Here is a 26,465-nt window from a genome sequence, read left to right on the forward strand (position 1 = left end):
CGAACTGGGAACCTCTACTGGGAATATTGTTTTGTATTATTACAAACATAACAAAGCTGTGAATGAGATGGATAAAATATTGTTCATTGATTGTTTCACAGCGATTATGTTTTGAAGTAGTGATTCTCATCTGGTGGATCCACTTGTTTTTGTCCATTACTATTCTAACAATTTGGATCATTAATCTGATGCTTTTATTCTGAAGGGGAGTTTTTACGACATCTATTCACACTCTGTAACAGTAGGTGGAGATAATGCAGTGTGATGCTAATCGATACATGCCATTTCACAGCATAGATGAAGACCCATAAAGTTTGTTTCATATTGTCTGGGGCGCCAATGGGGGGGGTTAAACATGACAAATTCATGGGGGTCAGGATTTGTGGGGGCCCCAGTGGATACAGGTTGGAAGTTGTGAAAATTTTGGGTAAGATTCGCTGTAGAAGAGAGGGATAGAAGTTGGGTGGAGAACACTGAAAGGATATTAAGTTTCATTTTCGTTTTCACACTATCGTAAGTGACGTTGTGTACGAAGCGCACCCCCACCCCTCCCCTGATCCAACAACTGCGAAGGTAGTCAGTTTCTGTAGTTTCCACAAGGATTATGCCTTCATGGGGCCCATAATTGGTAGCGGCGCCCCTGCATATTGTTAGCCTTATAGCATAATTCAGTGTTTTTCAACCTTGGGGTCGGGACCCCATGTGGGGTCGCCTGAAATTTCTAGTAATTGATGTAAATGTTTTTAAAAATTACTAATAAAAAATATGTGGTGAGTTGACAGAGACAATCCCAATGTATAATAGACATGACAAACTGTGAAGCTGAAACTGAAGCACTGTGGTACTGTTTATCTGTCAAATGTTCATTGTGGTCAGTTTCAGATGCTGCAGCTCTTTCATAATTCATAGTTTGAGTTGTTGTTTGTTCAGTATTAACTGTCAGCCTTGTAAACACAAGCTGGACTGACGGTTTGTTTTTTTTTTGTTTGTTGTGGAGCTGTTTTTATTTTCATTTTATGTTTTTATTTTTTTGTTTCTAATTTTTGATTTATTTATTCTTTTTTTCTGTTGTTGGTATTATTATTGTAATTGTTTTGTATTGTGTGCTGTTGTTGATTTTTGTTTTTTGTGTTGTTGTGTTGAGTGTATGTACATCCGGTTTGTTGAGTGAGTTGTGGGAAATCGTGGTGCTTTGTTTTTGTGTTGTTGATGACCCCAGGAAGAGTAGCTGATGTGGTATGCAGCAGCTAATGGGGATCAAACTAATAAACGAAACTAAACTGTACATATCCTGACCAAGGAAAATGAAATTCTCACTTTGTGCACTAATCTACACCTGGCTTTTCTGCCTCCGTCCATAATAATATACATTATATAGACTAAATGTCGTCTACAATTAATGTTTATATGCAACATAGTATAGCAAACTATTACATGATCAAAAACAAATTAATTTTAGCAAAAAAAAAAAAAAAGTCTCCGTTTTGAATGTCTGGGGTCGCCAAAAATTTGTGATGTTAAAATGGGGTCACGAGCCAAAAAAGGTTGGGAACCACTGGCATAAATACTTAAAGCTACATATGACTTTCATCAGCAATTTTTCATCAGATCTATAAAACCCCAGTCATAGCCAAAGTATCATGAATCTGTAAGTCTCTCCGTGATTACGTACCCGAATCTCATGAAGGTAGTCAGTTTCTGTAGTTTCCACAAGGATTATGCCTTCATGGGGCCCATAATTGGTAGCGGCGCCCCTGCATATTGTTAGCCTTATAGCATAATTCAGTGTTTTTCAACCTTGGGGTCGGGACCCCATGTGGGGTCGCCTGAAATTTCTAGTAATTGATGTAAATGTTTTTAAAAATTACTAATAAAAAATATGTGGTGAGTTGACAGAGACAATCCCAATGTATAATAGACATGACAAACTGTGAAGCTGAAACTGAAGCACTGTGGTACTGTTTATCTTTCACATGTTCATTGTGGTCAGTTTCAGATGCTGCAGCTCTTTCATAATTCATAGTTTGAGTTGTTGTTTGTTCAGTATTAACTGTCAGCCTTGTAAACACAAGCTGGACTGACGGTTTGTTTTTTTTGTTTGTTGTGGAGCTGTTTTTATTTTCATTTTATGTTTTTATTTTTTTGTTTCTGATTTTTGATTTATTTATTCTTTTTTTCTGTTGTTGGTATTATTATTGTAATTGTTTTGTATTGTGTGCTGTTGTTGATTTTTGTTTTTTGTGTTGTTGTGTTGAGTGTATGTACATCCGGTTTGTTGAGTGAGTTGTGGGAAATCGTGGTGCTTTGTTTTTGTGTTGTTGATGACCCCAGGAAGAGTAGCTGATGTGGTATGCAGCAGCTAATGGGGATCAAACTAATAAACAAAACTAAACTGTACATATCCTGACCAAGGAAAATGAAATTCTCACTTTGTGCACTAATCTACACCTGGCTTTTCTGCCTCCGTCCATAATAATATACATTATATAGACTAAATGTCGTCTACAATTAATGTTTATATGCAACATAGTATAGCAAACTATTACATGATCAAAAACAAATTAATTTTAGCAAAAAAAAAAAAGTCTCCGTTTTGAATGTCTGGGGTCGCCAAAAATTTGTGATGTTAAAATGGGGTCACGAGCCAAAAAAGGTTGGGAACCACTGGCATAATTGCTTAAAGCTGCATATGACTTTCGTCAGCAATTTTTCATCAAATCTATAAAACCCCAGTCATAGCCAAAGTATCATGAATCTGTAAGTCTCTCTGTGATTACGTACCCGAATCTCACATTCAGCTAAATTTGACCTGAAGTAGGCCGAACCAGTAAAATAATAACATAATAATATAAAAATAATGTCAACTCCAAGCTTTACTCTATATTTTACAGTGAAAAAAATCAAATTAAACAATGAAAATGTTTACATCTACAAACTGTCCTTTCAAACAATATGAATAACCTGAACAAACTGAAAAAATAACTGTAATTTTAACAATATTCTGCCTCAGTTTATCATTTCCACATGTACATTATAACGTACAGATCACAGTGGATCTACAAATACACACAACATTTAGTATCAGGCAGAATATTGTTAAAATTGCCCTTATTTTTCTTAAGACATTTCAGGTTCTTCTCATTTGTTCAGATTATTCACATTTTTTTTGTGAAATTATACTTTGTTTTAGTATAAATACATGAAAATATTTACATTTACAAACTGAAAAATTTGGAGTTGTGAGTATTTATAGATTATTATAATAGTCCTTTACTGGTCTGACCCACTGGAGATTAAATCGGTCTGTATGTGAAACCTGAACTAAAGGGATTGTTAATTTCTTAACCCTTTCATGCATACTGGTCACTACAGTGGACAGTTATTCTGCAGCTGTTCCATTGTTTATTCATGGGGTTTGTTGTTTTAGTTCCATATCAGCCAACACAGTGGAGCTTATGCATCATCCCAAACACTGCAACTCATACAATTATTCTAACTTTGCTGTTCTTAATAAACCTGATCTGCAGTAACATGTTTTAGTATAAATCAATTCCTAATTGTTATTAGACTGTCATTAACAGTTTTCTGAAACTTTTTTTTTTTTTTTTTTTTTGCAAATCCTCCTGAGACTCAGCAATGCTTTTTGTCCTCTGTAGGGGAAAAAAGTTTGACAGTTTAACTTAAAAAAAAAAAATACTGTCCATTGCAAAGGACATTCCATTAAAAAAAAAATCAATCAATAAATAAAAATAATTTTTAAAATGTATCTGAAAAAACTGTTGCATTATACAGTTTCCAATTAAGACAATTTTTTTAATGTAAAAAAGCTAAAATTGTCAATTTCCTGGGTCTCAGGAGGACATTATCTACATGAAATGAGTAATAAGTAGTTTTAGAGTATGACAAAAATGTGAGAAAACATATGATCAGCTGCATTGCAAATGTTTTTATGTCATAGTTTTTACACAGTATATCACTTTCTGATGATAAGTTTTAAATGCTTGAAATATTAAATGCATGGTGTCCAGCTGAGTGGACATTTTTGTAACTTCATGAAAAATAGGTTCATAAAAAAAAAAAAAAAAAAAAAAAAAATCAATTTCATTGTTTTTTTCATGCCTAAAGTGGAATAAAAACACTCAAGAAAAAAATATTGACTAAGGTTCTCGTAATTCATGCATGAAAGGGTTGATATCTATTTTTGCATTTCACAAATTCATCCCAAGGGCCAGACTGGACCCTTTGGCGGGCCGGATTTGGCCCCCGGGCCGCATGTTTGACACCTGTGTACTAACCTGACTGAACCAAGACTGTCGCAATTTCCTGGGTCCCAGGAGGATGTCATCTCCATGAAATGAGTAATAAATAGTTTTAGAGTGTGAAAAAAATGTGAGAAAACATGTGATCAGCTTCAAATATTAAATGCATGGTGTCCAGCTGAGTGGACATTTTTGTAACTTCATGAAAAATAGGTTCATGAAAACAAAAAATAAAAAAAATCAATTGCGTTGTTTTTTTCATGCCTAAAGAGGAATAAAAACACTCAAGAAAAAAAAAAAATCACTAAGGTTCTCATAATTCATGCATGAAAGGGTTGATATCTATTTTGCATTTCATAAATTCATCCCAAGGGCCAGACTGGACCCTTTGGCGGGCCGGATTTGGTCCCCGGGCCGCATGTTTGACACCTGTGTACTAACCTGACTGAACCAAGACTGTCGCAATTTCCTGGGTCCCAGGAGGATATAATCTCCATGAAATGAGTAATAAATAGTTTTAGAGTGTGAAAAAAATGTGAGAAAACATATGATCAGCTGCATTAAAAATGTTTTTATGTCATAGTTATCACACAGTTTATCACTTTCTGATGATAAGTTTTAAATGTTTCTTTGCTTCAAATATTAAATGCATGGTGTCCAGCTGAGTGGACATTTTTGTAACTTCATGAAAAATAGGTTCATAAAAAAAAAAAAAAAAAAATCAATTGCGTTGTTTTTTTCATGCCTAAAGAGGAATAAAAACACTCAAGAAAAAAATATTGACTAAGGTTCTCGTAATTCATGCATGAAAGGGTTGATATCTATTTTTGCATTTCATAAATTCATCCCAAGGGCCAGACTGGACCCTTTGGCGGGCCGGATTTGGCCCCCGGGCCGCATGTTTGACACCTGTGTACTAACCTGACTGAACCAAGACTGTCGCAATTTCCTGGGTCCCAGGAGGATGTCATCTCCATGAAATGAGTAATAAATAGTTTTAGAGTGTGAAAAAAATGTGAGAAAACATGTGATCAGCTTCAAATATTAAATGCATGGTGTCCAGCTGAGTGGACATTTTTGTAACTTCATGAAAAATAGGTTCATGAAAACAAAAAATAAAAAAAAATCAATTGCATTGTTTTTTTCATGCCTAAAGAGGAATAAAAACACTCAAGAAAAAAAAAAAAAAATCACTAAGGTTCTCATAATTCATGCATGAAAGGGTTGATATCTATTTTTGCATTTCACAAGTTCATCCCAAGGGCCAGACTGGACCCTCTGGCGGGCCGGATTTGGCCCCCGGGCCGCATGTTTGACACCTGTGTACTAACCTGACTGAACCAAGACTGTCGCAATTTCCTGGGTCCCAGGAGGATGTCATCTCCATGAAATGAGTAATAAATAGTTTTAGAGTGTGAAAAAAATGTCAGAAAACATATGATCAGCTGCATTAAAAATGTTTTTATGTCATAGTTATCACACAGTTTATCACTTTCTGATGATAAGTTTTAAATGTTTCTTTGCTTCAAATATTAAATGCATGGTGTCCAGCTGAGTGGACATTTTTGTAACTTCATGAAAAATAGGTTCATAAAAAAAAAACAAAAAACAAAAAATCAATTGCGTTGTTTTTTTCATGCCTAAAGAGGAATAAAAACACTCAAGAAAAAAAAATCACTAAGGTTCTCATAATTCATGCATGAAAGGGTTGATATCTATTTTTGCATTTCACAAATTCATCCCAAGGGCCAGACTGGACCCTTTGGCGGGCCGGATTTGGTCCCCGGGCCGCATGTTTGACTGAACCAAGACTGTTGCAAAAAAGATTCATTCAAAGGATTTGTGGTCGTCCTGTTTCCTGAGCGCTATCTGGATGGCTTTGTTCACTCTAAACACGGAGCTGTGAAGTGCAGCACCCGGGCACCGCGCTTTCAATCTCGCTCGGTGTTTATTACGAGGCTAAGTGAAACTGGGTGGCAGCCGGGTGAGAGGCTTCGCTGCTCCATTCATCTGCATTAGGACCACTTATTATAAAGGCTGCAATTTATTTTCTCTGGCTAAATAAGTGAGAGAGAAATGAGGGGAAAAGGAGAGAAGAAAGAATTGATTTTAGAGGATGAATGGGGCTAATGCGGTATAATATTTAGCTCGACTAGATTAACGGACCACTGGGTGGCGAGGAAAAACAGGAAAACTTAATTGAACGTCTCCAGCATCCCTCTTTTTTTCTGGCTGTCTTCGGCTCACTGCGTGCCCTTTTCTCTCTTTTCATCTCTCCCTCCTGCCAGGCGTCAAACAGAACGGATGGAACTGGCTGCGGCCATTCATCGACGGAAAGAGAAAATAAAGAGAAGATAAATAATAGCGGCTGAAAAATTTGACGGTTTTATTACAATTTGGCACCGTTTCGACGCAGATTTGCATTTGGAACATTTTTCAGCAAAGTCCAATGAAGATGCTTAGGTGCACACACACACATGCACGTACACACACACACACACACACACGGTGACGCTCATGGATACAAATCGACACACACAGCGCTAAGCGACCCAAAGCACAGAAAGAGACGAACACTGAAACACACTATAAAGAGTCGCTGTAATGAGAAAGAGTGAAGCAGCCTTTCAGTAATGTGTGAAGAGTTATATTACTGCTAATAAAACACACAAACTGTACACACAGTCACACACACAGCTCCACTGGTGTATGAAATATCAAACACCTGACACTGAGTCAGGTTGTATAAAAGCTAGATGTTGTCACATTTTTAACTAAATTACCAAGTGACTAGTTTGGTATGAATTCTAATCGATGGAAATACTGCAAATAATTTGATAAAATGCTACAGGAGTCATTAGTGATGTTCCAATCTGATTTTTTTTCCCTTTACAGCAGGGGTGTCAAACTCATTTTAGTTCAGGGGCCACTTTCACCCCAATATGATCTCCAGTGGGCCAGACCAGTCAAAAAATACAAGTGAAAAAAGTAAAATTACATTATGATAATGTTTACATCTACATTGTTTCCTTAAAAATCTGAATAACTGGAAGACCTTGAAATGTCGTAAGAAAAACAAGTGCAGTTTTAACAATATTCTGCCTCAGTTTATCAGTTTAACATTTACATATGTGCGTTACAACTTGCATTACAATTACAAATACACATAATATTGATAAAAATTATATTTATTTTCTCAAGACATTTCCCGTTGTTCATATTTCTTCAGGTTATTCACATTTTTTGCAAAAGTCTAGTTTGTTAATCTAAACATTTTCACGTAATTTTACTTTTTTTTTTTTTTTTTTTTACACTCAAAGATAAAATCTGCAGTTTTCATTATTTATAGGTTATTATGACAGTATTTTCTGCTCTGACCCAATTGAGATCTAATTGGTTTATATGTGTATGTAAAATGATTTTTACACTATTGATTGTTAATATCTTCAGTGTAATTTTTGCATTTCACAGATTCATCCTACGGGCCAGATTGGACCTTTTGGCGGGCCGGATTTGGCCCCCGGGCCACATGTTTGACACCTGTGCTTTACAGGCTAACATAGTTAATAGGTATAGTTGACATTTTGTTGTTTTCAGACCTAAAATCAACAAAACCATAACACCACGTGGCATTTTTACACAAAGATTCTTCTAAATATCATAACTGAGTAATACTGAAATTGAAAGTTATTAATAAAGATTTTGTAGTAACGCTGTTGACATAAAAGTGTGATAAATACACATTTGACTCACACTCTACTTTATATTAAATAACTAAGAAAGAGGAGACAGAACATACCTTGGAGTGTTGTCAGTATTTTCTTCAGGAGGAAATGACATCATATGGAGCAGGTCATGTGATTTGGAATTAACACACTTCCTTCAGAGGTGTTTTCATAATTGGTAACTTACTTGTAAGTGATTTCTCAGACACAGATATAATTTGTTATTTTCCATATAAAATTTGATCTGTTGCCAAAAAAGAATTATCTGTCTTGATAATCTCAACTTAATAAAAAGAACACAATCAAAACAATTTTGGAAAAAGCTAATTTTATTATTGTTTTGCTAATTAGAAGGTGGTTAGTATTAAATTGGGACAGTTATTTAGTTGAAATTTTAGTATATCTAGTCATTTATTAATTATTTATTAATCATTTATTAATAAGTGATTGTTTCTGTAATTAAATAATTATGGAATGTTTAAAGACATGAGCATACTGAACATAAAAAACACTTTTTTTTTTTTTTTTTTTTACTTTTAATAAAGATGTATGCAAGATATATCCCATGAACTTCAAAAGTCCCTCAGTTGTATACTGACCCATGTAAATATGAAAACACAGAAGCATCTTTAACCATCTTAAAAAAAAAAAAAAAGAAGAAGAAGAAGACTCTTTAACCCTGTAAAACCTGACCCATCAAAAACTAGCCACAAAATTCACATTTTTGGGAGCTGAGATGTTTATTAGACCTTTAACAAAATCCAAGCAAAATATTTTGCCTTATCATTTTGTTTATGACAAATTTTTGTATCACATTTGTTACATTGGGCGTTTTTATAAAGCCCCTTACATACCTGCAGTATCAAATTTGATACACACATTTTTTAACACAATTTAACTCAGTGGTGTAGTCCAGGGTATACACCAGTGTACAGCGTATACCTACTAATTTTTCAGTCATCATTGCGTATACCCACTTCTAAATCCCCCTGATGCGCACCATTCAGTAGTATCTGAGCCAAACTGCCCATTTTTTCCCATAGGATGGTGAAGCCATGACCCGCCCTACTCTGCCTCTAAATTTGCTAGTGCTTGTTGCCTTCACTATTATTTAGATTGGTTAACTTTAGACATGAGGACTGATGAGCCAATCAGAGGCAGAGTAGGGCGGGTCATGCTGAGGAAAATATTGCTAACTAGCACTGGCCACCTCTGGAACCTGAATTAACATCTCAGGTGCCAGTGCCATCCCGGTTGATTGACAGGTCACTGCACGTCTCATTGAAAGATGCACAATTATTGGAAATGTGAATGAGAATAGAACTAGAATTAACGTCTTTCAAGTGAGTGACACGTATTGAGAGAACCTACTTTAATGGAATACATAATTCTGAGGTAAGTTTTAAGGTGGTTTCAGAATGAGTCACTATTTTAAACTACTGGTCATATGACTGCACAGGTAGAAGGCAGATGTTGTCACCGATAGTTAAACTGTGTGAGTAGGCTAACGTTATGAAAGGCTAATGTTATGAAAGGCTAATGTTATCCTATGTTTGCCTCATGTTGAATACATTTACATTCATGCAGCTGCTTGTGTGACCGGTAAAACCTACAAACTGCTCCAGATCAAGTCGTGATCATTTTATAATAGTGAACAAATACTACTGGTGGATTTTTTTTTTTTTTTTTTGTAAACTAAATAGAGTAGTCTTATATGTCACTGATTCTAAAACAGGGTGTTTTTCTGGACTATTAAAAAAAAAAAAAAAAAAGGCAAAAATAAAGAGTATACCAATTGACAAGTTTGGTATGAATTCTAATGGGTGGAAATACTGCAAATAATTTAATAAAATATTACAGTTGTAATTTGTGATATCCCGATCTGGATTTTTTGCTTCCGATCTGATATTTTTTAGGATTAGTTTTGCCAATTTTTGCACGGTTATTGGAAATGTGAACGAGAATAGAACCAGAATACATGTCTTTCAAGTGAGTGACACATACTGAGAGAACCTACTTTGATGGAATACATAATTCTGAGGTAAGTTTTAAGGTGGTTTCAGAATGACTCACTTTTTTAAACTACTGGACAAGTGACTGCACATTTAGAAGAGAGATGTTGTCACCAATAGTTAAACTGTGTGAGTAGGCTAACATTATGAAAGGCTAACGTTATGAAAGGCTAACATTATCCTATGTTTGCCTCATGTTGAATACATTTACATTCATGTAGCTGCTTGTGTGACCGGTAAAACCTACAAACTGCTCCTGATCAAGTCATAATCATTTTATAATAGTGAGTAAATACTACTGATGGATTTTTTTGGTAAACTAAATAGAGTAGTCTGACATGTCACTGTTTCTAAAACAGGGTGTTTTTCTGGACTACTTAAAAAAAAAAAAAAAGGCAAAAATTAAGAGTATACCCACTTCTCCAGGGACCACTACACCACTGATTTAACTGTACTATAAAGAATCAGTTATCAAGTAACTATGCACTGTTACAGTACATGAAGTCCTTCTTTTTTTTAATTAACATCAATGTAAATGTTTTGGGTTTTTTTTTAATTACCAAAGACTTTCCTGCAAGAAGAGTGTGGGTGATTGAAAAATAGTGGCCATATTGAAAAAGGAAGAAAAAAAAAAAAAAAAAAAAAAAAGCCCATCCACTGGCTTCAGTGGGATGATAATCCACCAGTGGGGCAGAAAACACATATCAGATCACATACAACAGGTTTTTAAGGAAAGTACTGATCTTGTTGTTTAGGTAGAGGTCTCAAATATGAAACAAATGGTTTTAAAGGGTTAAATATTATTATATATCAGAAAGCACACACAGTCTTAAATTAGTAATCCATAGTAACAGTACTGAATACTAAATGAACTTTACACAAAAATCTTAATTATTTTCAGCCTTCTACAGTATGACATCAACATAAATTAATATTTTATACCGATAGGAAATAATGCAGTACTCAGAGTAAGACTTCAGGAAACTGTTGCCAATTAAAGTTCACAAAGAGCATCCAAAATGTTTTCCAGAAATGCATTTCTTTTGTTCTTTGAGCAGTTTCATCACCTTCCACAGTTAGTTATGTTCTGCAGCTGTGAGCGGCTCCCGTATCGTCTTTGTGCATAGCGGGAGAACAGTGTCCTGCAGGTTCTTTTTTTAGTATGCTTACTGACTGTTGTGTACTTTTATTGTCAGTTTTATGTTCAGAACAACACAACCTCATACCTAAATGACAGAAGAGGGGGATTGTCAATGAGTCCCAGAACAGCAGCAGTGTCTGACGGATTACAGGCAACAGGATACACAGCACAAAACACCACAGATAACATTAGAGGGGACACATTGTACCCCCCTTTGACTGGTTATTCTAATTCCCATGTTCCCTGAATGTGTATTTTAAGTTTCAGTTTAAAAAAACACTGTGCAGATTGTTCATTTTTCATACTTTTTCTTTCACCATATTGGTCTGAGAAACAAGAATTTTGCATTCTTCAGTGACCTCTTTGGGTAGTCATGGTTGTTTTCAGACAGATAGGGGTTTAACCCATAAAGACCCAGTGCTACTTTTGTGGCAGTTCACATATGAGTTTTTCTCTCTGACGACAGTGAGGCAACAATCTCAGGTCGAATGGGGAGGCACACATTCAAAACACCCTCACTCAATGTCAATATCCGTGGTGGGGAATAGAAAAGGAGAGAAGGCAGGCACAACACACAAAAAAACAACAAAAAACATACCATACCATACCAACTTTATTTATAAAGCACTTTAAGAACTTTACAGCTGGCCAGTATGCTGTACATGAATCATAAAACAAGGAAATAAACAAGAAAATAAGTCAGTAAAAACAGTTATAACACAGGGTGCAAAGCAGGTTAAAAACAACAAAATACAACCATTATAAAAACAAAGACAAATTAAAATCTGATAAATACAGCATAGGACAGGCGTGTCCAAAGTCTGGCCCGGGGGCCAATCACGGCCCGCGGTCAGATTTAATACGGCCCACAGCTTGGGTTTTATATTATATTATTTATGGCCCGCTTGGACTGTTGAACCGAGTACATGAATCATAAAAGGTTCAAAATGCAGTTTCTCCTTTCACCTCATGGTGGCAGCACCACTCTAACTCTATCTGGCTCTGTGACCTTGCCGTGAACTTTTTTCACTAATTTCTAACCACGGCGCCTGTAAATAAAAAAATGAAAGTTGACAGTGAGGGCCGCCGCTTCCAGGAGAGATGGGAATTACAATTTTTTTTCACTGAAAATCAAGGCAATTATGTTTGCCTAATTTGTCAAGAGACTGTTGCCTTGTTTAAGGAATTCAATGTAAAGAGACACTAGCCGACAAAACATGCTAACGCATACGACAAGCTAGCAGGGAGTGAGCGTTCCATAAAAGTGAAGCAAATTCAAGCTGCTTTAAACTCACAACAGTGACTTTTCATGTGAACCTGTGAGTTCAATGAATTCACCACCAAGGCAGGCTACCAAGTTGCCAGGTTAGTTGCCTATTACTGCTGGTGTTATGTACTTGTAGATGCGACACAAAATATTACTTTCTGAATGATTTTGTGAAAGACAAGAGTAAGAGTCATATGTTTCATCTTAAACGTTAACAGACTTTGCATTACTGAGTAATGATTACTCATATAAGTCATGTTTAAAATGAGTGTGGGGTTAAGATTTTTATCAACTTGGAAGTTTAAGATACTCCACACAGTTTGTTCTATGTTATCTGACTCCAGATGTGAAAGGAAGGCAGAATTTTTTTTTTTTTTTTTTTTTTTTATTTGTTCACACCTGAGTGGCTTTGATTTGGTTACATTGCCATTTAAAAAAAACGATATTGTGACAATGAAAATAAAATTGTTGTAGAACAGCGCATTTATATGTATCTCTGTCTATATGTATCATATATATATATATATATATATATATATATATATATATATATATATATATATATATATATATATATATATATATATATATATATATGCAGAGATTATATATGACAATTATCTGACAAGTATATCTGTAATGATCTGAGTACGGTGACTGAACCCAAATGCAAGACCCGGAAGCAGACGTAAAAGTTTACAGTGTTTATTAAACACAGGTTTAACTGACAAGTCAAGGAATGTGTTAGAATACAGATTCTTGAGGTTACAGAGTTCAGGGTTCTTCTCAGGGTTTGTGAGGCGAACCGGAGACGGACTCTCACAGCCCGGACCGAAAACACACGTCGGGTGTCCGACTAGGGGAGAGCAGAGGGATGTCAGAAAACAGACCAGGTCATACACGGTGAGGCAAACAGAGAGGCAACAGTACATTGGGATAAGACAAGCTCACGTACCGGTAAAACAGGCAAAAGGTCGAACACACGTTGAGGCAAACGGCAGCAAAGGCACAGACAGGGGTCGGGCAGAAAGGCCAAGGTCCAGAAAAACAATCCAGGTCACAAACAGGCAGACAGAAAAACAGGATCCAAAAACGCTGGTAGGTAACACACTAGGCGATACGAACTGGCACAGGACAGGAGAAAACACAGAGCTTAAATACACAAGAGGGAGGGAAGACAATGAGACACAGGTGGAGCAAATCAGGGCGGGGACAGGTAATCACACACAGGTGGAACTGATTAGGGAAAGGAAGCAAAGACACCAGACATGACACATGAGGAGAACTTAACAAAATAAACCAGGAAATGACAGACAAAACACACAAGACAGACAAAACCAGACTAATGTCTGATGGCGGATGTGACAATATCTGGAACAAACTACCAGAAAATATCAGGTCTGCTGAGAGTCTGAGTTCTTTTAAGTCAAGACTCACCTGTTCACTGCTGCCTTTGACTGAAAGGCTTTTGACTTTTTAAATTTTGTATTCTCCTTCGAAACTCTGCACTGTAACTCTTACTTTAATATGTGTGTTTTTATATTTTTGGGTTTTATGTGTTATTTTCTTACTTGCTGTTTTTTAATCACCTTTTACATGTTTCTTTTAGAATGTTTTAAATGTGTTTCTTTTTCCCTGTCGTTGTATTTCAATGTCCTGTGTGAAGCACCTTGAATTGCCTTGTTGCTGAAATGTGCTATACAAATAAACTTGCCTTGCCTATATAAAAAAGAAAAATCTCACTCATTGATTAAAAGCCAACAAGAAAAAGTGCATTTTTAGACATGATTTAAATACAGGCAGAGATTGAACCTGTCTAACATCTAAGGTGGTGGTTCCCAACCTTTTTTGGCTTGTGACCCCATTTTAACAACACAAATTTTTGGCGACCCCAAACATTCATAATGGAGACATTTTTCTCTTACATGTCTTAGCGGGGCCAGATGGGTGAAGAAACCTTTTCATTCTCTGTTTGGTCCGGTTTTGACTGTGTCCAGGGAGGTTTAAGCATGGTAACATATGCAGTTACATGATCGGGTCAATCAAGATATGCCCACTCAGATGTTATATCCTGCATTTTATCTGAACTTCATTTTTATTAGAAAAAATGTGTGGTATTTTAATTATAATAAAATATATACAGTCTACTCTCGTTAAACCGCCCGCCGTTATACCGCCATTTTCGCTCACCGCCGACCAAAACCATTGTACAAAAATCCCCAATGCATTATTCCATTAGCTACCGCCATTTCCGCCTACCGCCATCCACCAGCCCAGTTCCATGCACAAACAACACTTATACCATTGATTTCCCGACCGTTATACCGCCAGCGTGATTGCCATCGAGTACACATAAATTTTAACAATGCACTGAAACAAACGCACCAGACGCTGATCGCGACAAGCTACGAGTAGGTCTACGGAACGGCCACCGTTCATTTATCGCAGAACACTCAGTAGGTCAGGATGTCGGGAAGAGGACGTGGGATTAAGCCAAAGCCTCAAGATGATGGGGTGTCATTTCCCGACACGGTATAATAATGCTTAAAATGTTTCCCCACTTTAAATGATCCCTTACAACATAACAGAGTCAAGATTTATTTAGAAACGCAATTAGAACGGGTTATCGGAGGCAGCATAGACATCATATAGTAAAGACATGCACATTATGGACGCAACCCGTTGTAACGCCATTTTCGCTATACCGCCAATTTGGCCGTGAACGGAAGTTGGCGGTATAACAAGAGTAGACTGTAGTGAATCATTAAAAACTTTTTTTTTAGTCATTTATTTACATTTTTTATCAATTACTAGAAATTTCAGGCGACCCCATATGAATTCCAGGCGACCCGACGTGGGGTCCTGACCCCAAGGTTGAAAAACACTGGTCTAAGGGCAACAACAGAAAAGGTACGGCCCACGTGAAGCTTCTTTTTACCTCCGCCAAGGAGGTTATGTTTTTGCCAGGGTTTGTTTGTTTGTGTGTCTGTTTGTTTGTTTGTTTGTCTGTCCGTTAGTGTGCAACATAACTCAAAAAGTTATGGACAGATTTGGATGAAATTTTCAGGGTTTGTTGGAAATGGGATAAGGAAGAAATGATTAAATTTTGGTGGTGATCGGGGGTGAGGGGGCCCACGGGGGGCGCCACTGATCAGCCTTGGCGGAGGTCTGTGCTCTCCGAGTGCTTCTAGTTTGTTTTTGGAACCACAAGCTGCAGCTGATCTGCTGACCTAAGAGCACGAGAGGGGGCGTAGGGGTGGATCAGGTCAGACAGGTAGGAGGGGGCAAGGCCATTCAAACATTTAAAAGCAAATCAAAGAATTTTAAAAGCAACTCTAACATGCATTGGCAACCAATGGAGTGAAGCTAAAACCGGTGAGATAAGCTCATGTTTCTGTGTCCCTGTTAAAAGCTGAGCTGTAGCATTTTGAACAAGCGGCAGTCGGAAAAGAAAAAGTCACAGGACGCAAACTCACCTGCCGTAATTACTCTGTCATATATTCTGGGGGGGGTCACAGAATGCATTCAGAGGGCCATGAAAAAACATAAAATTAATACATTGGTCAAACCATATAAAAACTTCGACAACTGCTGGTCAAACCCAAAGCCACAACTACAGTAAGTGTTTTTGTGATATGTCTGCCTTTTTACCTCCGCCAAGGAGGTTATGTTTTTGCTGGCATTGGTTTGTCTGTCTGTCTATCTGTGTGCAAGATAACTGAAAAAGTTCTGGACGGATCTGGATGAAAATTTCAGGAAATGTCGATACTGGCACAAGGAATAAATGATTAAATTTTGGTAGTGATCAGGGAGGCACTGATCTGCCTTGGCGGAGGTCTGGGCTCTCTGAGGGCTTTTCTATTTTTGTATGTTCTTCTTTTCTATTTGATGTCAGTGTGTGTGTTTGTGTGACAGTTTCTATGTACAGTCATATGGAAACAAATCTCCCTTCTGGGCAGAATAAAGTCTAAGTCTAAAATACATAAAGAACAGAAATGTGATGTCATATACAGGGGTTGGACAAAATAATGGAAACACCTTAAAAAATCAACAAAATATAATTTAATATGGTGTAGGTCCGCCTTTTGCGGCAATTACAGTCTCAATTCTTCGAGGTATTGATTCATACAACTTGTGAATTGTTTCCAAAGGAATTTTAAGCCATTCTTCAGTTAGAATACCCTCCAACTCTTTTAGAGACGATGGCGGTGGAAATTGACGTCTTACTTGAATCTCTAAAACTGACCATAAATGCTCAATAATGTTGAGGTCTGGGGACTGTGCCGGCCATACGAGATGCTCAACTTCATTAGAATGTTCCTCATGCCATTCTTTAACAATTCTAGCTGTATGGATTGGGGCATTATCATCTTGAGGTGAAGGTGTTTCCATTATTTTGTCCAACCCCTGTATGAAATCCTATGTTTATCATGCAATAAAACCTATGTGGGAGAGACAGGGAGAACTTTTGGAATAAGGAAAGAAGAACCTCAGATGGAATGCAAAAAGGTAAACAGCGCACAGGCAAACATGAGCAGCAAAAGAACACTAAGAAGAAAATCTAAGAAAACTAAGAAAGTCACACTATGGACTGGAATAACACCAGTACCATTGCTGGATTAAAGAGGCCATTGAGATACGGAAACGCACGCTAAGGACAATGAACAGGGACGACGGTGCATACACCCTATCACACACCTGGGATACGGTCCTAGAGAAGACATCAGACAGCAGGGGGCGTAAATTTTTCCTGCTGTCTGACCAACCCTCCTGAGCAGCCTATAAGATAGTCACAGCAACATCATGTGACGCTTCTGACGAAGGCTACAGGAAGTAGCTGAAACTAGTAAAGCAGGTAAACAAACAACTACCCCTGTCTGATTAATGAATTACCTACTATAGTTTACTACATGTATTTTTTATTTTGCCACTAATGGGTAAGGAACCAAATATGGTAACTTCATTGACATTGATTTTCTACATATTTATATATTTTTTTTAATTTCACAAAAGTAATAAAGTCTTGTTTTGTCCTGCAATAACAGCCTAAGGTTGATTAATAGTGGTTTTATTTAATTTTATCTATTTATCTATTTATTTATTTATTTATTTCAAACATGCAAAGAAACAATAAAACAAAACGAAGCAGATTAAGACAAAAACAAAATAACATTTCAATGAACAGAATCTATCTTCAAGTACGTGCAAGTCTGAATTTTGCATGGTTGAAAAGGAGTAGGAAGAAGTATAAACTTATTTATTCCTACCCCTCAAGTGCTTTTACACCTTTATCACTAACTTAATACAACAGGGGTGTCAAACTCATTTTAGTTCCGGGGCCACATTCAGCTAAATTTGATCTACAGCGGGCCGAACTAGTAAAATAATAACATAATAATATATAAATATTGTCAACTCCAAACTTTTCTCTATGTTTTAGAGCGAAAAAAGTAAATCTACATTAGGAAAAGGTTTACATCTACAAACTGCCCTTTAAAAAGATGTGAATAACATGAACAAAATGAAAAAATAAGTGTAATTTTAACAATATTCTACCTCAGTTTATCATTTACACATGTACATTATAACTTACAGGTCACAGTGCGTCTACAATTACACAAAACATTTAGTAGCAGGCAGAATATTGTTAAAATTGTACTTACTTCTCTTAAGACATTTCAGATTGTTCATATTTGTTCAGGTTATTTACATTTTTTGTGAAATTATACTTTGTTTTAGTGTAAATACATTTACAAAGAGAAAAAAATTGGAGTTGTCATTATTTATATGTTCTTATTATAGTATTTGACTGAATCCTGCCCACTTGAGATTGAATTGTTCTGAATGTGGAACCTGAACTAAAAGGATTGTTAATATCTTAGTGTAATTTTTGCATTTCACAAATTCATCCCAAGGGCCAGACTGAACCCTTTGGCAGGCCGGATTTGGCCCCTGGGACGCATGTTTGACACCTATGTAATACAACAATCAAACAACACATTTTTTCCTAATTTTAGCATTCAACCACAACAAATACACAATGCAGTAATTAAATTACACACAACAATATGATCATGGCAGTACAGTCATACAAACAGACTCAACAATTTAACAATTTCCTTCAATAATTACAGGATATTTATCAACACAACATTATCCATAAACAAACAGGCCTCATCGTCATTATTAAATACCGTACCTCAAAAGAATCAATTCTTTATATCTTTTTTTGAAACTGAATTATGCTTTATATTTGTTTTATCTCCACACAATTTGTTCCACAATTTTACTCCCCAGATGGTGATACAGAAGCTTTTTAACGTATGAATCTTTAAACTGAATCTTCCTTGTAAATCATAGCCTCCCTCTTTTTCACACAACATTTCTTGAATATAGCCCGGCAGTAAGTTATTCTTGGCTTTTTACATTATTTGAAAAGTTTTGAACTCCACAAGGTCAATGAATTTTAAAGTTTTAGATTGGAAAAATAGTGGATCTGGCTGTTCACGAAAACCAACATTGTGAACAATTCTTATTGCTCTTTTTTGCAGGATAAAAAGTCTTTGTAATGAACTTGTACATGTATTTCCCCATACCTCCAAACAATAACTTAAATAAGGTAAGATCAATGAATTATACAGAATCTGAAGTGATATTTGATCTAATATCCTCTTTGCTCTGGCCAGGACTGGATAATTTGTTTTGTACATGTTTTATGTGAGGTTTCCAACAAATTTTATCATCAATTATCACTCCACAAAACTTGTTTTGATTCACCCTTTCTATATCTACACCCTCTATTTGTACCTTTACCTCATTACTTATTTTACATTTACCAAAAATCTGGATTTTCGTTTTACACAGATTTATTGACAACTTATTTTTGTCAAACCATAACTTAGTTTAATTTAGCTCTGAAGTGATTAAGTCCAAAAGTTGCTGTAAATGCTCTCCAGTTCCTAGAATATTTGTGTCATCAGCAAATAACATAAATTTCATTTGTTCAGACACTTTACATATATCATTAACGTACATTAGAAACAGTTTAGGTCCCAACACTGAGCCCTGGGGGACACCACACATAATTTTACTAAGTGTAATGATTGACGTCCAAACCGAAGTAAATTCATTCATTCATTTTAGTTTGTTTAGAAAAGAGAGCGGCAGGTGGACGGTGCATTTTTTTTTTCCAGTTTCTAGCGTTTTCATAGTAATTCCAGCCGCTGTAGCTTTAAGGATTGTCTCCATAACAACGTCACCAGACCAGCACACTCTGTCTTGTCATAATATGATGATTTGGGGGCTGAAGTCAAAAAGAATCATCCAAACCAACAAATCACAGTTACTGAAATTCAATGAATAGTCGTATGTTAAATGTGCATTTTCAAGTTCAATCAAAGCCCAAATGAAAAGACTGAGGAGAAACTTATGGATGTATAGGTCCAGTAGGTCCAGTAAATGGATGACAAAACCTACTTTATTCTTCTTGTCATCCATCTTCTGCAGCAGCATGGGAAAGCAGGGATGTGTGGAAGCCTATTTATTTATTTTTTTCATCCTCAGCGTATGTTAGGAGGATTACTGGTGGGTGAGTATGATCCTGCATGAAGCACATATATCGTCATTTATGTCGATTTTTCTCACTTTCATGACACGTGATTCATTCTACAACAGTGTATTAAGGCTAATTTATGTAAAAAAAACAAAACAAAAAAAACATCTCAACAGCAGGAGAAGTCATGTACCGGAACCCACTTAGCTGACCCCCCAGGGTTTTGCGGGCTTTTTTTGTGATTGTTGCGGCCTAAAATGCCTGATTTTATGGCAGCTTCTCCAAAAAATTGCGATGATTTGAGGCTTCTTTTATTAAAGTCATTGGAACATGGGCATTTACAAATTACCTAGAACAGTCTTTTTTGTGTTTTTAGCCTTAAAAAAGCACCAGGAAGCAATGATTTTAAACAAAACAGGCGTTTTTTCATTCATTCATTTATTTGTTTTGAGCAGAAGAAAAAATTTAACATTTTTTGCGTGCAAGGAATTAATATCAGAGCAAATACATTAATAAATAAAGGTGATCAAGACAAAATATCAATTGCCATGTACACTGGTGATAAAATAAATTCAATATGTACGGCTCAAACAGGAGTGGGAAAAGAAAACTTATTAAATCCCACCCTCATCTCACATTTATACAACACATGACTTTTCCTTCCTTAACCCTTTCATGCATGAATTACGAGAACCTTAGTAAAGATTTTTTTTCTTGAGTGTTTTTATTCCTCCTTACACATGGAAAAAAACAAAACAAAAAAACAATGCAATCGATTTTTTTTTTTTGATGGAGTTACAAAAATGTTCATGCATTTAATTTTTGAAGTAAAGAAACATGTTTAAAACTCAATATCAGAAAGTCTGGAAAAGGATTAGGGCCACTGGAAAAAAATACAATAAACTAAAGTCCAATATGTATTTCTTATATTATTATGAGAAAAAAAAAGCCAGAATTCTGAGAAAAAAAGTCAGAATTCTGAGTTTAAAGTCAGAATTCTGAGGGTAAAAAAAAGTCAGAATTCTGAGTTTAAAGTCAGAATTCTGAGAGGGAAAAAAAGTCAGAATTCTGAGTTTAAAGTCAGAATTCTGAGGGGAAAAAAGTCAGAATTCTGAGTTTAAAGTCAGAATTCTGAGTTTAAAGTCAGAATTCTGAGGGGAAAAAAGTCAGAATTCTGAGTTTAAAGTCAGAATTCTGAGGGGAAAAAAGTCAGAATTCTGAGTTTAAAGTCAGAATTCTGAGAGGGAAAAAAAGTCAGAATTCTGAGTTTAAAGTCAGAATTCTGAGGGGAAAAAAGTCAGAATTCTGAGTTTAAAGTCAGAATTCTGAGGGGGAAAAAGTCAGAATTCTGAGGGGAAAAAAGTCAGAATTCTGAGTTTAAAGTCAGAATTCTGAGAGGGAAAAAAAGTCAGAATTCTGAGTTTAAAGTCAGAATTCTGAGGGGAAAAAAGTCAGAATTCTGAGTTTAAAGTCAGAATTCTGAGATTAAAGTTAGAATTCTGAGATCAAAGTCCAGTGGCCCTAATCCTGTTCCATAAGAAAGTAATAGGAAAACAATGAAATAAAAACATTTTTAATGCTGCAAATCTTATGTTTTCTCACATTTTAACATATTGTAGTCCTAGTTATTACTCACGTCATGGAAATAACATAAAAAATAAAAAAAAACCTTTGTGTCTAACAAATAACAGGTGGTTTACACTCAAACATGTTAGTGCAGATCAGGTTTATGAAGAACAGCAAGCAGAATATCAGTGAATGGGATGGTGTGTAAACAGCCACTGTGTTGGCTGATATGGAACTAAACTAACAAAACCCATGAATATATAAGAGAACAGCTGGAGAAGAACTGTCCACTGTAGTGACCACTATGCATGAAAGGGTTAATGATATAGTAGTATATTTAGGATTAGGGTTAGATGGGTTACATGCACACAGACAGGCACACAGGTCAGCCAAACTTGGGTTGCTTTCTATCTACAACACATTAGAGTAAATATTAATATTAACACCAAGTTTAACGACTATTTTTGTTTGAGCTCCTTTTTTTTTTTAACTCCAAACACAGACTTGCGCTCACACTCCCTCATGCACACGCACGCACACAATACAGAAAAAGGAAAAGCATGCCTCCACAGGTTCTTTCTTCTTCTCTTCTATTGCCTTATAGAGTATATCTGCACTAACCTTGACCCTTTCAGCTCCTGCTGTTGTTCTGGATCCAACAGCCTCTGTCACTGGGACTTGTCTCATCTTTCCTCTTCCAGTTTCAGCCGTTCTCCTGCATGTTTTGCGGTTGAAAAGTGTCTGTCTTTGGTTTGTTTTCCACCACTGAACAGTTTACCTCCACTTTTGTGTAACACACCTGGAAACTGACTTGCACGAACTTTGGCAGTGATATTTGTCGGTAAATGTGGGCGTTACGCGTCGCACATGTCTTCATCTTCTCAAACGTCAACAAGGAAGTGAACGTGATGACGTACATGTCACGGAGAGGGGGATGGGAAATACGGGGCTAAGGTGTTTGGTCAAATTTGCAGAAAATTCACGGTGATTGAACGAAATTGCAGCGCCGCGCAGAATTCGCGGTAATTGGTTGAATTTGCGTTAACAGTTGCGATCACAACATCGCCAATTCCTGGAGGGACTGATTTATTTGCATTTTATTGTGAAAGAATAGTTTTGTAAATGTAAATATTTTCACTGTGTAATGTTATTTTTTTCACTTAAATTTTTTCCACATAATAGAAAATTTGTAGTTGTCATTAATTATGGGTTATTGTGTTGTTATTTTTACTGTAGATCACATTGGTCTGTATGTGGAACCTGAACCAAAATGATTTGGACAACCTTGACTGTTCAGGTTAATTTTTGCACTTACATCCCGTGGGCTGGAATGGAACCTTTGGTGGGCCAGATTTGGCCCCCGGACCACATGTTTGACACCTGTGCCCTAAGTGGAACCAATGTTTAACAGCAGAAAAATGAAGGAAACAAAGCTTTGATTCAGGAGAATTGTGGCTGAATATTTTTTTTTTTTTTTTTTTTTTATCACTTTGAGTCAATTAATCATTTCAGCTCTACCAAGTGCTGCTCGGATGTTTTATGGCAAGAGGAGGGAAATGGTTGTCACGGCAACCGACAAGGATGTAGATAACAATGTCCAATAACATACAAAGGTTTAAATTTTGAGAGTATTTCAATGAGTGCCCTACAAAGGGTTAAGGAAAGTAGCTTTTCCCCACACTAACCACCCTAGCACACAAATATCTCCCATGTGTTCCTCATCTCAGACACCAGTGGTAAACAGGGAACGCCGTATGTGCATGTTAATGAGTAGGTGCACCAGTATGGAACGTGGCTGCATTAAGTAAGCCTCTTATCTTGATGAGCATTAGCCTCTCATTAAATGAATCATAGCCCTCTGACTTCATTAATTCTGCTGCGGGTGAACTTTTCTAATGTGGCCGTGTTTATTCCACCCTTTTCCAAAACCAAAGCATGTATTTTGGCACCTAATCCTTCTAAACCTGCCACTGGAAAAACTAAAATAATAAAATTAATTGAATATAACAAGTGTTTGTGGGTCTGTTTTGTACTGGGAGATGCTTCATTGCCTCTGTCACCCTAATATGCAACTGTAACACTTTGTGTAGAACCTTCTGCAATAACTAATCATGTGCAATTGATCTTCCTGCTAAATGTTTATTTATACCGTATTAGTGTTCCTATCGCTGCGGTACTGACTTTTCTAGTGCCTTAGGAAATGTTCATGTTGTGGGTCTATAAAGATCACTGAAGCATTTTATGATGTATTAGAATCTACAAATAATAAATTTAACAGTGAATTCACACATTTATTACAGTCTATGATCAAATCAAGGACACAGTTGCTTTTGATGCAGGTCAACAAAAATTAGCAAATACCTAGAAGTGGCATAATGTATGTTTTGTTTGATTGCTGTTGTTTACTTTGTCTTCTTGTTTACTTTAGTGTGTATTCATCTGTGTTGCCTTCAAGGACTTATGTATGTATGTATGTACTTATGTATTTACTTTTCTGATATGTCAATATGGGTGTGTATGTATGTGTATGTGAGGTTAATTACTTACAAAAGATCTAAGGGACTTGACTTTTTATATATTATGCTGATAGGAAGCTAAAGGATAGACTGTTTTGGGGAGAAGGGGTGGGATTAAATAAGTTTTACTTCCACTTCTTTTCAAATGTGCAAATGAAGTTATGTACATGTATAAGTTTTGTTTTGTTTTTTTTGTTTCCTTCCATGACTTCTTACTACCTGTTTTATTTCTAAGGACTAAGTAAGATTATTTTGTGTTGTTGCATATTTGAAATAAACGAAACTAAAAAACCAAAAAAGGAATAAAAACATAGAAAGTATTAGCCTATTCAGCCATTCATCTTTGTCATTGAGAAATCTGTTTGGAGTTGCGGGACTGGACTCTAAATATGAAGTCGGGGCTAAGGATGTTTTCACACTGGGTATCCGAGTACGTTTGACCCCTAAGTCCACTTCATTTTGTCAATGTGAATGCAAACGTTTCAGTGTGCGAATACCGTACCCAAATCCAGCTGAGATGGTAGTCCTGGGTACAGACTGTGTGGATTCCAGTACGGAATGTTGCGATGTTGTGAAAGCGATCCGTACCCAAGACTGGACGGGACCTAATCACTACGAGACCTGTTGTCTCCTGAAAAAGCTTTGGATCCACGTGGTACGGGCTCGCCTTATCAAAGGAACCACTTGGTGATATATCATGGACAACAAAGGTTGCTTTTCTTCTCTTTACCTCAAACAGGCTAACAGATAGAAAAGTATTTCTTGTGAACAGAACAGTCGGTCAGTTGATGACATAAGTTTTTGTTACTTCCACGTTTGTTGGATAGCCACACAATTCCCTCCAAAGCATGACTTACTGTTTCGGTCATTTAACACCCACTCATTTTCAGGCATGGGCCGCAATACGTGCTTGTGAACGCAACGTCTGCAGGAAAGGTGTGAATGTATCCAGGTACAACACCGATCCGGATACCCGGAAACCAATCACAGATAAGATGGATGTGACGTTATTATGCGACAAGCAGATCCCTAATGTCAACAAACCTCAGCATAATCGCACCGCCGCCTGGCAAACCAGGATAAGACAGCTAACAATGACACGTTAGAGGAACAACAAGTGACCCTTCTGAGGAAGGCTACAGGCTGTAGCTGAAACATGTCAAGGAAAAAGACTTAACTCTTTTTCCATCTGTCTGACAAACAAGAAAAGGAAATCTGTATAAGTTCTAGTAGACAGTATGAACCTAATTGGGGTGCTAATAGTATTTTAACCCTTTCATGCGTGAATTATGACAACCTTAGTCGAAATTTTTTTCCTGAGTGTTTTTATTCCTCTTTAGGCATGAAAAAACAATGCGATTGATTTTTTTTAAGACACCTGTTTTTTATGAAGGTAGATTTGTTTCTTTATTGCTTTAACTAAAAAAAAAATCACACAAAAAAAAAGTTTGAATGAAAAAAAAAATTACGATCCAAAAAAATTGCATTTGAACACCTTTTTTTCCTTGATTGAAGTGATTTTTTTTTTTTTCTTAATTGAATTTTTTTTTTTTCTTAAATGATTTTTTTTTTTCTAGGTTAAAGCAACAAAGAAACAAATCAACCTTCATAATTTTTTGTGGAGTTCCAAAAATGTCCACTCCACTGGACACCATGTGTTTAATTTTTAATTTTTGAATATCAGAAAGTGATCTACAAAATCAAAACATTTTTAATGCAGCTAATCTGACGGGTTTTTTTTTTGTTTTTTTTTTTTTGTTTTTTTCCGCATTTTATCATATTCCCAATTTTTATTAGCAGTTGATTTACAGTCAAACATGTTAGTGCAGATCAGGTTTATCAAGAACAGCAAAGTTACAGTAATGGTCTGAATGTCAGTGTATTATTATGGGATGGTGCATAAGTGTCCACTGTGTTGGCTGATCTGGAACTAAAACAACAAAACCCATGAATATACAAGAGAACAGCTGGAGAAGAACTGTCCACTGTAGTGACCACTGTGCATGAAAGGGTTAAACAAATATTTATAATTTTTTCTTACATTATTACCAGTAATACATCCAAAATACATAATAATAATAATAATAATAATAATAATAATAATAATAATAATAATAATGGATTACATTTATGTAGCACTTTTCTATGAACACATACTCAAAGCGTGTACAGTGAATCCATTATTCATTCACTCTCACAGTCTCCCTCTGGTGGTGGAAAACTACATTTGTATCCACAGCTGTTCTGGGGCAGACTGACGGAAGCGTGGCTGCCAATTCACGCCTACAGCCCCTCCCACCACCACCAAACATTCATACATATTCATACACCAGTGTGAGTAGCAGCACTGGAGGCGAGGAGGGTGAAGTGTCTTGCCCAAGGACACAACAGCACATGACTGGGACAGAGCGGGATTCAAACCACCAA

The sequence above is a fragment of the Sphaeramia orbicularis genome, chromosome 15 (assembly GCF_902148855.1).
Source record: "Sphaeramia orbicularis chromosome 15, fSphaOr1.1, whole genome shotgun sequence".
NCBI classification, from domain to species: domain Eukaryota; kingdom Metazoa; phylum Chordata; class Actinopteri; order Kurtiformes; family Apogonidae; genus Sphaeramia; species Sphaeramia orbicularis.